The sequence below is a fragment of the Sciurus vulgaris genome, assembly GCF_902686455.1.
Source record: "Sciurus vulgaris genome assembly, chromosome: 6".
Lineage (NCBI taxonomy): Eukaryota > Metazoa > Chordata > Mammalia > Rodentia > Sciuridae > Sciurus > Sciurus vulgaris.
Window position 1 is genome coordinate 145788244 of NC_136466.1, and position 14421 is coordinate 145802664.

The window sequence follows — 14421 nt, forward strand, 5'->3', positions numbered from 1 at the left end:
CTGATGCTTGATAAATCTCTTCATCAAAACCACCATGTCTCCATTGGAGATACCATCACCTGCTGGTTTCCCTGCTTCTAACCTTGACTTTTCATGATCTAATTTTAACATAACACTCCACCAAACCACTTCATGTCTCTCTTCAAAACCTTCCACTCCTTGGAGAAAAATCCAAAGTCCTTATAAGGAACCTTTTGCAGGTCTCAGTGTGCTGTGGTTCCTCCTCTCCTGATGTATCCTCTATGGGTCTTTCCTCAGTCTGCCCAGTCACACTGCCTGCTTGCTGTCCCCAACACATCAGACACCTCCCTCCTGGCTTTCTTTTCTGCCAGAATTGCTCTTCCCCCTCATATTCTGTCCCCTCCTGTGTTTTGCTTTTTTTTTTTTTTTTTGCCTCCTTTGTTATATGCTGCCTCTTCTCTGAAGTCTGTCTGAACACCAAATTTAAATTTTTAGTTTCCTTACTCTAGTACTCTGGATCTCTGCTGCAAACTTTTCTATTTTTATTTTTTCATAGTACTTATATTTTCTTTAACAATTTAATTAATTAATTTGGTTATACTTCATAGTCATTGTTTTTATTAATCATTTATTATTTTTAATTTTTATAGTTATAATTTATTATTTATGTATAAATATTTATTTATAAATAAGTATTATAAGTTATAACTTATAACTTATTTATAGTTATCTTTTTCATTGCTGTGACAAAAAAAATGCCTAACAAGAAGAACTTAGAGGAGGGAAACCTTATTTGGGGCTCATGGTTTCTTTCAGTATGGTCCCAAGATGAAGTAACACATCATGGGGAAAGGGGGTAGAGGAGGAAAACTGCTCAGCTTGTGGTGGGGTCTAGAAGCAAAGAGACTGGGGTGGGGGCGCTTACAGGGACAATGTACCTACCCTTCCAGGACATGCCCTCAGTGACCTACCTCCTCCAGCCATGTTGCACTTGCCTGAAGTTGTCACCCTGGCAGTCTATTCAAACTAGAAGGACTGAATAGGCTACAGCTCTCACAGTCCAATCATTTCATCTCTGAATTCCTGTATTAACAGGAGATTTGAGAGATACCTTATATCCAGATCATAACATTTATGGGTTTTGTGTCTTTTTCTACTCACTGCAAATACAAGGATACTTATATTTTTCAAGTGTCTAGGAAAGTACATAAAATGTAGTAGACTACTGATATATATGGTTTTTTGAATAAATGAATGAATCCAAGGAATTTTAAGGACTGGCAATGTAGCCCAGTGGAAAAGCACTCTTCCAGTACCAAATATAACAACAACAACAGCAACAACAACAACAACAACAAAAAAAAAACAAAGTATTTCATGTGTACTAAAAGTTTTTCAACATTTATTCAGGTTCTCAAAACTTAGAGGTGGAACAGCTAAGAGAAAAGTTTACTTAAGAGCAACAAGGAAAACTACCTAATATATGTAGGATTATATAATTCACTTATTAAATATAAACATCATTTTCATTTTAAATACTATTATTTCTTTAAATGGGTCTCTCATTTTTTCTTAAATGTATTTGTAACTAGCATAGGTTATTTTAGTCATTTACAATATTTGACTGAGTAGCAATTTCTGTAATTAACAGAGCTTCCTACAACATTCAGCTTGTCTCAGAAGACTCTCTTTACATCCTGGCCTTAAAAGAAACCTGGAAGCCATCTCCTCAGAGGACCTTCTAACTCAAGTGGAGGTTGTTCTGTCTCATGCATCTCACTTGCAGTTGAGATGGAGGATGTGTCTTAGCTCCCCATTTTCATATCTGTTTCTTCTTTCTTGCAAAAATTTTGCACCGTTGAGACTTCTACCTTCTGGATATACTACCTATCCCTTATTCACGGCTGCCACCCTTCAACTTTCTAGGCATTCCCTCTTATTCCTTGAGGAGCTGAGGCTTTGATTCACAATTTTCTTTATTAATCCAACAACTTCCACCATTTTCCTTGGCCTTGAAATCCCAGGGTATCACTACTTTAAATCTTAGCCTCAGATTCAGTACTTCTTCTTCTCCATGGCCATTTCCTTAATCTCATTTCAGTCATCATCTGCATATCCTCAACCTTAACCTTCAAAGCCTCAAATGCCAACCAACATCATACTCTTTGACCATGATTTGCCCATCATCTTCCTTGATCAATAATCATACTATAATAATCTATCAATGACATTCTGGCCTATAAACCAATAATCTTACAGATTTCTCATTATTTCTGTAGTCAAATCTTGTTCTCTCTTTTCCTTCAGTATAGCTTTTGTTTAAAAATGCATTATTGTAATCACTGCCATTTTGCTTTTATTTCCATTATTGAGTCCACAGTCCACTATTCCATTGTCTCTGGAAACATACAGTATTATCTTTCTGTCAGCCCCACGTAAGGTATAATCATGGGTGAACTCGACCATTCACCTTCTCTGCACCTGTGCCCCAGCAACTGCATGGCGCTTAGGGGGAATTTACTTCCCTAGACCATCACCCGTCACTTGAAATTAATCAACCCAAACCTTAAATGATCTCCAAATCCTTGTGAGATTCACTAGCAAAATGTTTTCCTCTCTTTATTTTATTGTTTCATTTGTCCCCATTGATAATTACCTATTCAGTATTCTTTGATACTTGTCTCAGCACTAACAACCCCATGATTTTATTTAAGGCAGTCAAATGTCTTGTCCTTTTCCCATATTTCCCTGTTTCTCATTCCACTGTCAGTGACCATGTGACTATTTGAACTAACACCACACAGGTGGAATCTGGGTACTTCTGGGCATGCTTTGCTTTGCTTTCCCAAAATAAAGGCTCCTTTACCTTTTCATTGAGCCCTTCCTTATGATTCTGGAGCAAAGATATAATGGCTGGAATGGAATCAGCTACCTGGAAACCATTGAGGAAATCCTATATGGTGTCAGAATATTTCAACCCTCACATTTTTGAACAGTTGATCCAATACCAGTAACTGCCAACTTTTGCAGTTCTCTGAAATTTGTCTAAGCCACTGTTAAATCTGGAAATCTTATAACCAAACACAATTTCTAATGGAAAAACTCTCTTCTTAGATTCTTTACTTCACTCACACTCCCTACTTCTCAAACTAGTCATTTGCTGGGGTACAGGAGGAAGCTGCCAGAGGATTTATCTGCTGCCATCAAATCTTTACATATTGTCATCTCCTGTTGTCTTGTTTGCCTCCAATCAGAGGCTGATTCCTCAAGAACTTAACATTCTCTTCCAAAGACTTCAGGTACTTACTTTCTCTACTTTATCTTTTTATATAAACTCTCATCATCTCTTTCAGATAATTTCTGTCAGAAAATAATCTCTCAAATCAATTATTCTAAAAAATTTAAACTTTATACCACAAAGGCTGTTACTCCAGTTCCCTGCTCCTTAGTGTAGATAAAGTTTTCAAAACACAAGCCTATCCATGTATGTCATATTTATTTATTCCCTTCATTTATCAGCCTACTTAATTTGACTTCTAATTCCATGATTCCAGTGAAACTGCTGATGTCACAATAATCACGAAACTTCATATTGTCCAATCCTGTGATTTGATCTCTGTCTTTATCATGTTGATCGTTTAGCATCAGTTCAACTTGGTTGACCATTCCCTCACCTTCACATGCTCTTCTTTCTTAGCTTTAGGCCACCATATTTGCTTCATTTTCCCTTTATAAATCTGGCCATTTCATCATAGTCATGATCGTTGCCTACTTCTTTTGTCTTATAGTACATCTAATATTAGCATTTTTCTATGCTTTGTCCTAGGTCTTTTATTTTCTATCTACACCTAGATGATGTCATCTAGGTCTCAAAATGTCAGTACTATCTATATACTAAAAAATCCCAATTTTATGTCTGTGCTCCAATTTTTCTTCTGAGTTTAAGACAGATCTTAGTGACATCTTTACATCTCTGTCAGGCTTAACATTGATGTATTTGTTCATTTGGGCAGTTATAAGAAAATACGTTTGACTGAGTAATTCATAAACTACAAAAATTTATTGCACATTGTTCTAGAGGGTGGGAAGTCTAAGATTAAGACACCAACAGATACGGTGTCTGCTGAGACCTTGTTCTATGTGCCGTTACATGACATCAAAGGGGAAAAATGGGTTAGTAAGCTCTATTAGATCTCTTTTATAAGGGCACATACACTCATGTGGGCCATCTACTCCCAGAATCCTCCCATCATCCCCTCGGTGGTTAAGTTCAATATATGGATTGCAGGGCTTGCAAACATTCAGACTAGAGCAATGGTGAAGAATTTTCTCCTGAATTTTCTACAAAATTTATTATTTCATAAATATCCCTTATCAGAGTCAATGGTATTACTATTGTTCAGTTCTGGGCTCTTTCTTCTCTATGATCCTTTACATTCCATCCATCTGTCAATTCTGTTGATTTCATGTCTAATACAATATTTGAAACTACTGGCTTCCATGCTGCCCCTTAGTGTCAGCCCTTACCCTCTCCTCCTTAAAGGACTGTGGTGTCTCTGAATTGCATTCTCCATTCACTGCTCTCCTCCCACCAGAGCCATCTTTTTATAACATATATCTGATCTTGACACTTATTCAGGGCTTGACACTTATTCAGACTCTACAGTTATCAACTCTGACAGGTCCCTGCCAATCTCAACACCCTCACCTTCTACTGTTCTCTCATTCCAATTGTACTTGCATGGTGCCTATGTGGCAAACACTCCAAGGTCTATATGATTTCAGGAGTTTTGCAAAAATATTTCCTCTGCAGGGTCTTCTTCACCCTGCACCTCACTCCCCACTCAGGGTCTTCTGCATGTGCAACCTTCTCTATTCAATATTGTCTCATTCTCATTCATCAGGTTTTGACTAAATATTTCCTCAAGACAAGTCTTCCCACCTTACTTAATAACTACTCTTCCCCCTTTTAACACAGCATTTTCTTTTGATCATGGAAAATGTCTCATTTCTAGCACACAGTTTTTAAATAACTATTTCAAAACAATTAACTATTTGTTTTTGATTATGTTACTATGGGGTTTTCCCATTTTATTGAAAAACATCCAGGAACTAAGGATTCATGTGTTTTGCTTATCAGATAATGCTGGGTTTTCAACATGATGTGTAGCACTGAATTAGATTTGTTAATTACAAATATTTTTGCAGCATTGAATGAATTCATGTGTTTCCATAGAACAGACATGACTGATTAGTTGTATACTAAGGGTTAAGATTCAACTGACTGTTTCTGGGCTTCACAAGTTTAATATAGAGCACCTCTTTTTAATTAATATAATTTATTCTCAATTTCAGGTACACTGTCTAGATGGTATCTAGTGTTGGCTTGGTTTTTTTTTAAAGTAAAACTTAAAAGCAGAGATTATAGATAAAATTTCCTCATTTGTTTTTCCTCTGTTTTTTCTACTTCTATCTCTGAAGACATTTTGTACATCTTTGTCTACACTCACTTTCCTCCTTTCAGCTCTTATGGCTTTTATTTTCTGTAATGCTATTGAGGGCTTATATTCTGTTTTTAATTATTGCTCATATTTTGATACTGTAGTGCATTGAATCCAGAAGTACAGTACACTTATCTTGCAATCCTACAATTACTTTGGCAACCAATAATTACTGTCTAATAGTCAGATAATTGCACCATCCATCAATTTATTTATACTATTTAAAAATGCACATGGGATCACAATTATCAAGTTAAATTGGTGATAAATAATTTCACCCACATATAAATTCACATAATCAGGATGAGGATATGACTCAGGATAAGAAAATTATGGAATAATATCCTTAACCAGCCTCCAGATATTACTTCACCTCATTAGTCACCTCTTTACCCATAGCTGGGATTTAGCAGTGCAATGACCTTCATTTGACAGTGTCTGAGTGTCAGTCATTGAGTTTTTGGGTGGTTTGAATTTGGAGTTATAAGATTCCTCCTTGTGTTAGGGAGCAAGTAGTAATCCCAACACAAAGTCTGGCCCACAAAAGGAATTCAATCAAGTGTTGAATAAGGAGACTCCAGAATCTTCCATGTGCTAGCGTATGGCTTCAAGATGCTACGTTACCACAACTGTCACTCCTACTACCACCAGTAGCAATAACAGTAGCAGCAAACAGGCGCATGAAAGATCCTTTGAAATCACTTGTACTGCCCCTGTCTCTTCTCATGTGCCAGAGAATAACATTAGAGAAAACAGTGTGCGCATTTCTTTATCTTTTGATCATAACCTCAATGATATTTGCCCGAGTCTCTCTGTTAACAGTGACATGCCTCTATTTCACTGCACCTGTGAAGGACCTGTCTGAGGTTTGATGGATCTGGACAAGAGCATAGCCAATTAGATAATGGCCTCCAGCAAGAGCGGACTTTATAGAAGACTTGCCTTTGAACTTGTGGAGTGGAACTAAAGGGCTCAGTTGTTACATAAATCAGAGAGAAAAGAACAAGGTTACACCTGTAGGTTGGCTCAACAGCTATATTTTCTCAGCTCAGATAGTAAAGTAATATAATGATAGCTAATACAATACTCAGATTAATTAAGAAATCTTGACTTCAATTATTTAGATAACTCGAGAGAGTAGGGAATTATCTCCAAAATTAAAGTGTTAATTTCAGAAATAGAGAAGTTGTCTTAAAGGAACTCTATCAGGAAGTAACTCATGGGAAATCTTTTGCTTAAAGACTTAAAAGTTTAATGGCAAAGAAGTTATCAGAAGGACCAGGTGTTATAAATTTAAAGCCAGGAATCTGATATCAAGTTTTTAAGTAGATATAGAGAACATGTCATAAACAAGTATGCCTAGATTTTTCTGAGGAATTACTTTCTAACTACCTGTTTCAATCTAAACTGAATTTTGACTGGATGCTTGAGAAAGAAACAAATGAAAGTCTGTGTAGCAATGGTATTAATATTTATTATTAAAATTTCACTCCTAACAGAGAAATGTGTCATTTATGCAGACACTAACTTTGTACTACACCAGTGTACTCCAAGGCAGTGTGCACACAAACACCATCCATCTGGGTATTATGATTGATAGATACAAAGGTAGTGTGCAGAAACCAGAGAGACACCATGGCCAGAGCACCTTACTATTCCCAAGGGTATGCACACTTATCACCAGACATCCCATAATCTAATTATTTTCTGTCTTTTGTCTTGAGAAATTCTAAAAATTAAAGTAAATGCAATAATCTCATAATTATTATGAGAAATAATTGAATATGAAAAGTCAAGTTTTTATGATGCTATTGTATTTCTTTCTTAGCATTTAAATACAGTGAAATTGACTTGCTGCTGCTCCTCAAGGTCTAGGGAAATTTCTGTAAAAGTAACAATTACCTAACAAGTTAGCTGTATCATGATTTTATTATTTAATCTCTCTCTGAGGAATAAATGGAGTCCTTGGAAACCTAATTCAATCTTCCAATGTTGAGTGATATTGTGAATATGAAATAAAATGTATCTCTTGTCCATCATATTTCTTTTTAAATCTGAGGTGCCTATCTTTATTGTGCTCATTTGCACTAGAAAGCAAATGTGATGTGTTCAAGTTTTCACATTAATGTCTAAAGTTCATATACTGATCATATGAACCCATACTCAGGTCAATCCAAACTTGAACTTAGTTTAAGGTATAATAAGATCACATTGAAGAAGTGAAGTAAAAGTGTAGGAAAATTCTGTGTTTATGAATGAATTAATAAAGATTACTTTTGTATGGATATTGGGTATAATGTACCTTAGATTACAAAAATATACATGTGTGGTTTTTTTACAGTTTGCAAAGTACTTCCATATACATTTTCTTATTTGATCCAAGAAATCCCTGTGGGGATGGCCAGGCAAGTGTTTTTATTATCTGAAAGCAAATCAAGGCTCAGGATAGGTATTTGATCTCTTCATGTTGCTCATAGGTGGCAGAACCAGAATTTGATAGAGCACAGAATCACTTTACAAATACCATGACATCCATTTCCCCCAATTGTCCCACAGTGTTATTTATAAATATTCTTAGAGGATTGACCAAAGAATACATTCCTTAAATTTTCTTCAAATTTCTCCAAATGACCTGATAGACAATTCATGTGATAATTTGTGTAGTAAATTGTTTCTCACTAAACAGTGCCCTCAAGATTTATCTCCCTTTATTTAACTGGATGTATTATTTCAAGGATTGTGTCCTCTGGCTTCCATTGGGGTAAGTGACAGGTGTCTATGCATTGATGAGGCACAAAGACTGTTTTCTATCAGAAGAACAGATCATTGCTTTTCACCCTTAACCTTTCAACTATTTAATTTTACAGCCATCTGAGTCAACCTTTATTCTTTTACTACAAGCTCTAGAATTGTAAAAGGAGAGAAGGCAGAGGGCTTCAGCACCTAAGTAGACAGTTTTGTCAAATGCTACTCCTACATTGTTTAACAAGGTTCCTTTTGTTCTGTGGGGTAAAAAAAGGCAGCATCTTTCAATGAAAAAGTAACTTAAAATAACTTAAAATGTATCTTGTGTCCATTCTTTTTTGGTTTAAGAGTTCTAAGTTCCTAATAGAATTCTTAAGTTTAGTTCAGAGTCTTATTTTATTTTTCCCTCTAAGGAAACAGAAGTAGAATTTTTTTCTCTGATATTACTCAAGGTGTTGGTGCAGTGGTGGAAGACAGACATGCCAAAACCAATCTTCAAGGTTCTTTCCACTTTTATCACACGGTACAGTTGGAAGAAACATGATTTTCTGAGTTCTGAATAGGAAAGCAAAAGGAGAATATACCACAACAAATCTTGCTTTTATGTGTAATTGTAATAACTGAAATAAAATAATAATAGAAGAGACATCAGTAAAGTAGAATAAATAGATCAGGGGAAGGAAGGAGACGAGGTAAAGAGAAAACACTGAGGAATGAGATCAATCAAATTTTGTCATGCACATGTAAGAATATGGCAAAGTGAATTCCACTATTATGAATAATCATAATGCACCAAGAAAAAAAGGAGCAATTCTTGACATTCACATTCAGCAACTAGCCTGGCTTTCACAGGTATGCCCTGCTATTCTCTGACTAAACAATCTCACAGACTACTAAACTCCAAGATTGCTCCAAGATCATGATAAAAGGAGATACAGCAAGGACATTTACTAATTCTATCTAAGCACAGATGAAAACACGGTCACTCTCTATGCCACCTACAAAACACTAAACACCACCTTATTTCTCCAAAATGTGTGGTTGCTACTTATCAAATATAGTTTTATCTTTGGTCTATTGTCCCCTCATCAATGAGGTTTATTAAGATACTCAGTATAGATGTTCCTCTGCCCTCTGACAGCACACATTCTTAACTGAACCTTACTTTCTTAGACTTTTCCAAGCCAACCTGCTAAGGACAATGTACAGAAATACCCTATGAGTCCTAATGCAACAGATCATAAACCAAACCTTCTTTAACTAGAGGCATATTCTCAGTGGCCTTTGACTGTAAGACATTTATAGACTTTGGATCTTTGTTTCAGTCTCTTACTAGTTATTTTTGATTAAACAGAGTATTTTGGTATTCTGGTCCTTGTTTTTTCTCTATAAAATGGAGATATGAATATCTACTGAGAGAATGTTAAGAATATTAATTGAGAAAAGCAATATAAAATACCCAAATGGTGCCATAACACAGAAAGTATTCAAATGTTATACCAAAGTATTCAAACTTATACCATTATATATTATTTTCTCTTTTCTTTTATTGTTCTGACTTTTTCATAATTCAATAATAAGAAACTTCCCTTTCACAAATTTTGTTGGGGATTAGAACTTTGACAATGGGTTGAACAGATTTATAGCAACTGTCCTGGTTTGTTTTATTGCCATCATCCTCTGAGGGGGAAGAAAGGAAAAAAAAAAAAAAAAAAAAAAAAAACTCTGCAGCCCCCAGGAACCATTTATATTCGAGTCTGTGTTTCAGAGAGTCAGCTGAGCAACACAGACACAGAAATGAATCAGACATTGTCCATACCACCAAATAATAGATACTCATCTCCAAGGGTTTGCCAGGCAACAAACAGCAACAGACCTCAAACATGTTTCTGATCCAACATAGCTGGGTTTTGTGATGGAGTTGTGTCATGCGGCTAAGCCAAACTCCTCGTTTGGCAAGATGGGATTCACTGACAAAAGAGATGGGATTCAGTTGCAGAATAAGTTAATTTAAAAACAACATCAAAGCACTTAAATAAAAATCTGGTAGCTATGGAAAGAGAAATTTAAAATTCCGCACTTACAGAAAATTTTAATAAATTCTAATAGACGCAGATCAAGAAGACAAAAATATAAGGAACATATGGATGATTTAAATAACAGAAGGAACTATCTTTATCACATTTAAGTGGGCATGAAAGCATGCACACCTGTGTATACATGTGTTTGTGCATGCATACACATGTGAGTAGCCTCATCTAATTTAAAAAAAAATCTCAGAGTTCTTAGAAATATGTGAAACTTTTACAGAATTTGACTCCTTCTCATTCCAGAAAGTTAGCTATTATAATATATGGGGAACATTTTAATGTCCAAAATTAATTTCAATTGGAAATACATTATAGATTTGGAGACTTTGTAGCTCTGTCTTCAAACACAAGAGATACCAGACTTTGTGTGGCTCTTGTGGCTCTGTGCTGCTGCTGTTGAAATCAAAAGCCAATGGCGGGGCAGGGGTTGTGGCTCCGTGGTAGAGTGCTTGCTTGGCATGTGTGAGTCACTGGGTGTGATCCTCGGTACCACATAATAAATAAATAAATAACGGTATTGTGTCCATCTACAACTAAAAAGTAAATAAATAAAAGCCAATGGCATAAGGATTCAGTGCATGATAACAAATCAATCCCTTGTTTTGTTATTCTTCTAAGCCTCTTCAGTATCCACTGTCTAAAAGATTCTTTAAAAAAAACAAAGGAACAAAACCCAGAGACAAAGCAACAGAAAAGGCAGTAGACCAGTACAAGCAATGATAAACATAGCTTTGATTGGGAGAAAGAGACAGGTAGTATTTTTGGGTCTGGCACACTAGACCAGGGGTGTTGGCTAGAAATTACCAGGTCACTAGGTTGAGTACAAAGAAAGCAACCAAATCAAGCAGCTTTGGGAAAGTCTACACAGGAAGTTAAGATCAGAAGCAATGAACAATGAAGAACCACTTTTGTTTCTGAAATTATAAAATTGGACTCTAAGAAAGCTCAGTTTGATGACTGTATATGATACTCTTCAAAGAGGAGAGACAGAATCTAGGAAAGACATTTGTAGTGTGATAAGTGCAAGCCCCCAAAAATGTCAGTCAGACAGGGGCACCCAAGTGACAGTGTGCACCAGTTTGAGATCTCACGGTTCTGGTTATTGTTTCCAAAGTGGTTCTCTCAAGTCACTCCTAAAAAAAATGTAGATTCAGGCTGATTTTGAGGGAGCAAGAAGTTCATAGAGCTGTCTGAAAAGTTAAAAAGAGAGATCAGTATGAAAAATAGACAGTGAGCCATTTCATAATTTATTAAGAGAGGTCTAGCAGGTCTAGCTCCTCCACTCCCCACCCGACAAAACACATTGGTGAATGGGAAAAAAAACAATAATGCAATAAAGGAATCTGCTCCTTTCTCTGCATAGAGAAAACAGGGTGTGATGCTGAAGAACATTTTAAATCTAATACAATCCATCTGCAATCCTGCATTTTAGAATCTTCTATTTGGCATTCAATGAAATTGAATAAGGAAAGAAGGGAATTAATAGTTTGGTCTCCCCTTTCAGTTTTTTATTTTATATACATTTGTTTCTGCAACACACTCTAAGATTCTTATTTGATTGAGAAAATTAGATGAAAGGGAAAATGCTGTGATTTTTTCCTAATCTATTTTTAAAAATCTAAAGATGTTACAAAAATTTTAAAAAGATAAATTTTTTCTGTAATCTTCAATTATTATGGATTTTTATTTTTAATTACCACATATTGAAGATATTCAAAAACATTCCATTCATGTAATAATTTAAGGGAAATATAGCATGCTAGATATATTGCAAACAACTTTCTTTTAATTTTTCTTATAGATTTCACGTGTTATAGATATTTAAAATGCAAGCATCATCATTTTGATTCAATCATGTGTAATAAAATATAGTTCACAGCGATTGAAGGAAATTTGGAGCTTTGGGCTTCATTTTCCTTATTTATAGTCATAGATGAACATTTAAGGAAAATTTTACTGTAATGCAAAATGATTTAAATAACTTTTCTTAATGATATCTTTCATATAGCTTCTTCTATTTCTTAATCTCCTTACTTTAAAATATAGTATAAGAAACACTTTATTTTTATGGGTACTGGGGCTTAAACTCAGGGGTACTCAACCACTGAGACACATCCCCAACACTCTTTGGTATTTTATTTAGAGACAGGGTCTCAAGGTGCTTAGCACCTTGTTGTTACTGAGGCTGGTTTTTAACTCAAGATCCTCCTTCCTCAGCTTCTGAAGCTGCTGGGATTACAGGCATGCACCACCATGCCCCTCTATAACACACACTTTGAACAGAAAGATATTTTCATAGCTGTTGAAGCTACTAGATACAAAAACACCTCTTGAGCACCTTAATTAGAACAAAGTTTCCACAGCATAACCAGCTCAATAAAACTGGTCAAACACTTATTTAGGAAAGAAATAAAGATGGATTCTGCCTTCCATAGACACACAAAAAAATCCTGAGGTATGTAGGCGATCAACTTTCTCAGCTATCATTTTTTTCAAATGTTCAGAAGTTGAAATTTTCATTTAGTTACCACTTGAACTTGGTAGTATTCTACCAAATTGTAAGGTTATATTAGTTAGCATCCCAGCAGGAAAAAAAGATGACGACTGATTGGATAATTTAGGAGAGTATAATAAAGGGACTACTTGCAAACATGGACAAAAAAAGAGATACTGAAGTCTTCTGGGGCTAGCAACAGTGTAAAGTTCTATCTCCCCTGATGTTTGGAAGGATTTGGAGAAGGAATGCTTTGTGGAAATGAGAGAAAATAGCTATATGAAGAGTGTCATCTGACAAGAGCTGTGGTCCTTGGCAGGAACGTGTCAAGGACAGATGTGGAAAATGAATATCCATACTTCACTCTTCCCCGACCTCTGGTGTCTTGTGGTGACCCCCATTAGCCAAGGTCAAGGGTAAGTCAGAGGGTAAGGGATGCTGTCGATATACCTCATGCTGCTCAGCCTATCTCCTAAGATAGAGAAAAGTTGAAATGAAATCTGGGAGCAAAACAGAACACAGATAGCATGTACACCCTGATGGATAATTTAGGCAATCACTCAGAAAACATCTATTGAACATCCATCATATACTATGTACTCTGCTAAGTGCTGGGGATACTAAGATGAACAGAACATATTTCTCTGAAGTAGAGAAACAATCTGGGGTTTCTTTCTCTTATCTTGAGATTTAGAGATTAAAAAGGAACCAAAGAAAACAAAAACAGAAAAGTTTACCATAAAGGAAAAGGCATTGTGAACTATAAAATATTTATTCATAGAAAAAAAATATACCAAGAACTACTCCCCATCCCAGCCTCCATCTGGTCCAACAGATAAAGGCTTATAAAAATTATTCTGGACTAAAAAATCCCCATAAATGAATAGTAAGCCTAAGTTATATGAGGAGGCACAGGGAATTGATTCATGCTTAATAAACCCTGCAATTAATAAAGCCTTGTTCCTAGACTACTCCCTCCTCTGGGGAGCTCTCAGTATTTTATAGCCCTTGTCTAAGAAGCATTATAACTCCTCTGTGTTAGGAAGAATGGAATAAGTGTGTCAGTGGAGTGGGTATTTTTTCTCCCTCTTCTGTACCTTGGATACTTTAATAGTGATTCAATGCTTTGCAGTTCTGTCTCTAGTGGAAAATGGTCCTTCCTATTTCATGTAGTAAGGAAGGGGTAGCTGTTCCATGCTTGTACTATGCCATGATTGCTAACATAATAATTTTCAATGGTTAATTTTTAAATTAATTCAAAGTGTATCAACTAAACTCTGTGAATTTTTGACCATAAAGTCTTTTTTTTCATTAGTTTTTCTTTAATCTACGTTTGATTCATGATGGACTATTCTATGACAGATCTAAATGGAGTCTGAAATGGCCTATGGTGGAAAATGTGACCCACTTAATAATTGATTGCTTTTTTATTTCACTTTCAGTTGTCTAAGGAAAAGGCTGGGTGCTTCTGTGAATAATTGTATGTACTGGGATTGATTATTACAGCTTCATAAATCCATGGTGAATTTCTTTCGAGCTGTTACTTACCTGTCTCTGTTAGACTTGTCAGTAAGATTAGAAGTGGAAGCAAGAAATTACAGAACATGCCCTTCCCAGTAAGGTTAGGAAA

The 14421-nt window shown here is 35.7% G+C and overlaps 1 long non-coding RNA gene across 2 annotated transcripts in view; it reads left to right on the plus strand.

Moving 5' to 3' along the window:
- Nucleotides 1–14421, plus strand: part of LOC306664554 — a 320843-nt gene that overhangs the window by 221622 nt on the left and 84800 nt on the right. Inside the window, exon 3 of one of the 2 annotated variants that reach the window (XR_013764738.1) lies at nucleotides 14234–14312. The exons of the other annotated variant lie outside the window; for it this stretch is intronic. This is a non-coding gene — a long non-coding RNA (uncharacterized lncRNA). The remainder of the gene's footprint in view (nucleotides 1–14233; nucleotides 14313–14421) is intronic. 2 annotated transcript variants of the gene reach the window in all.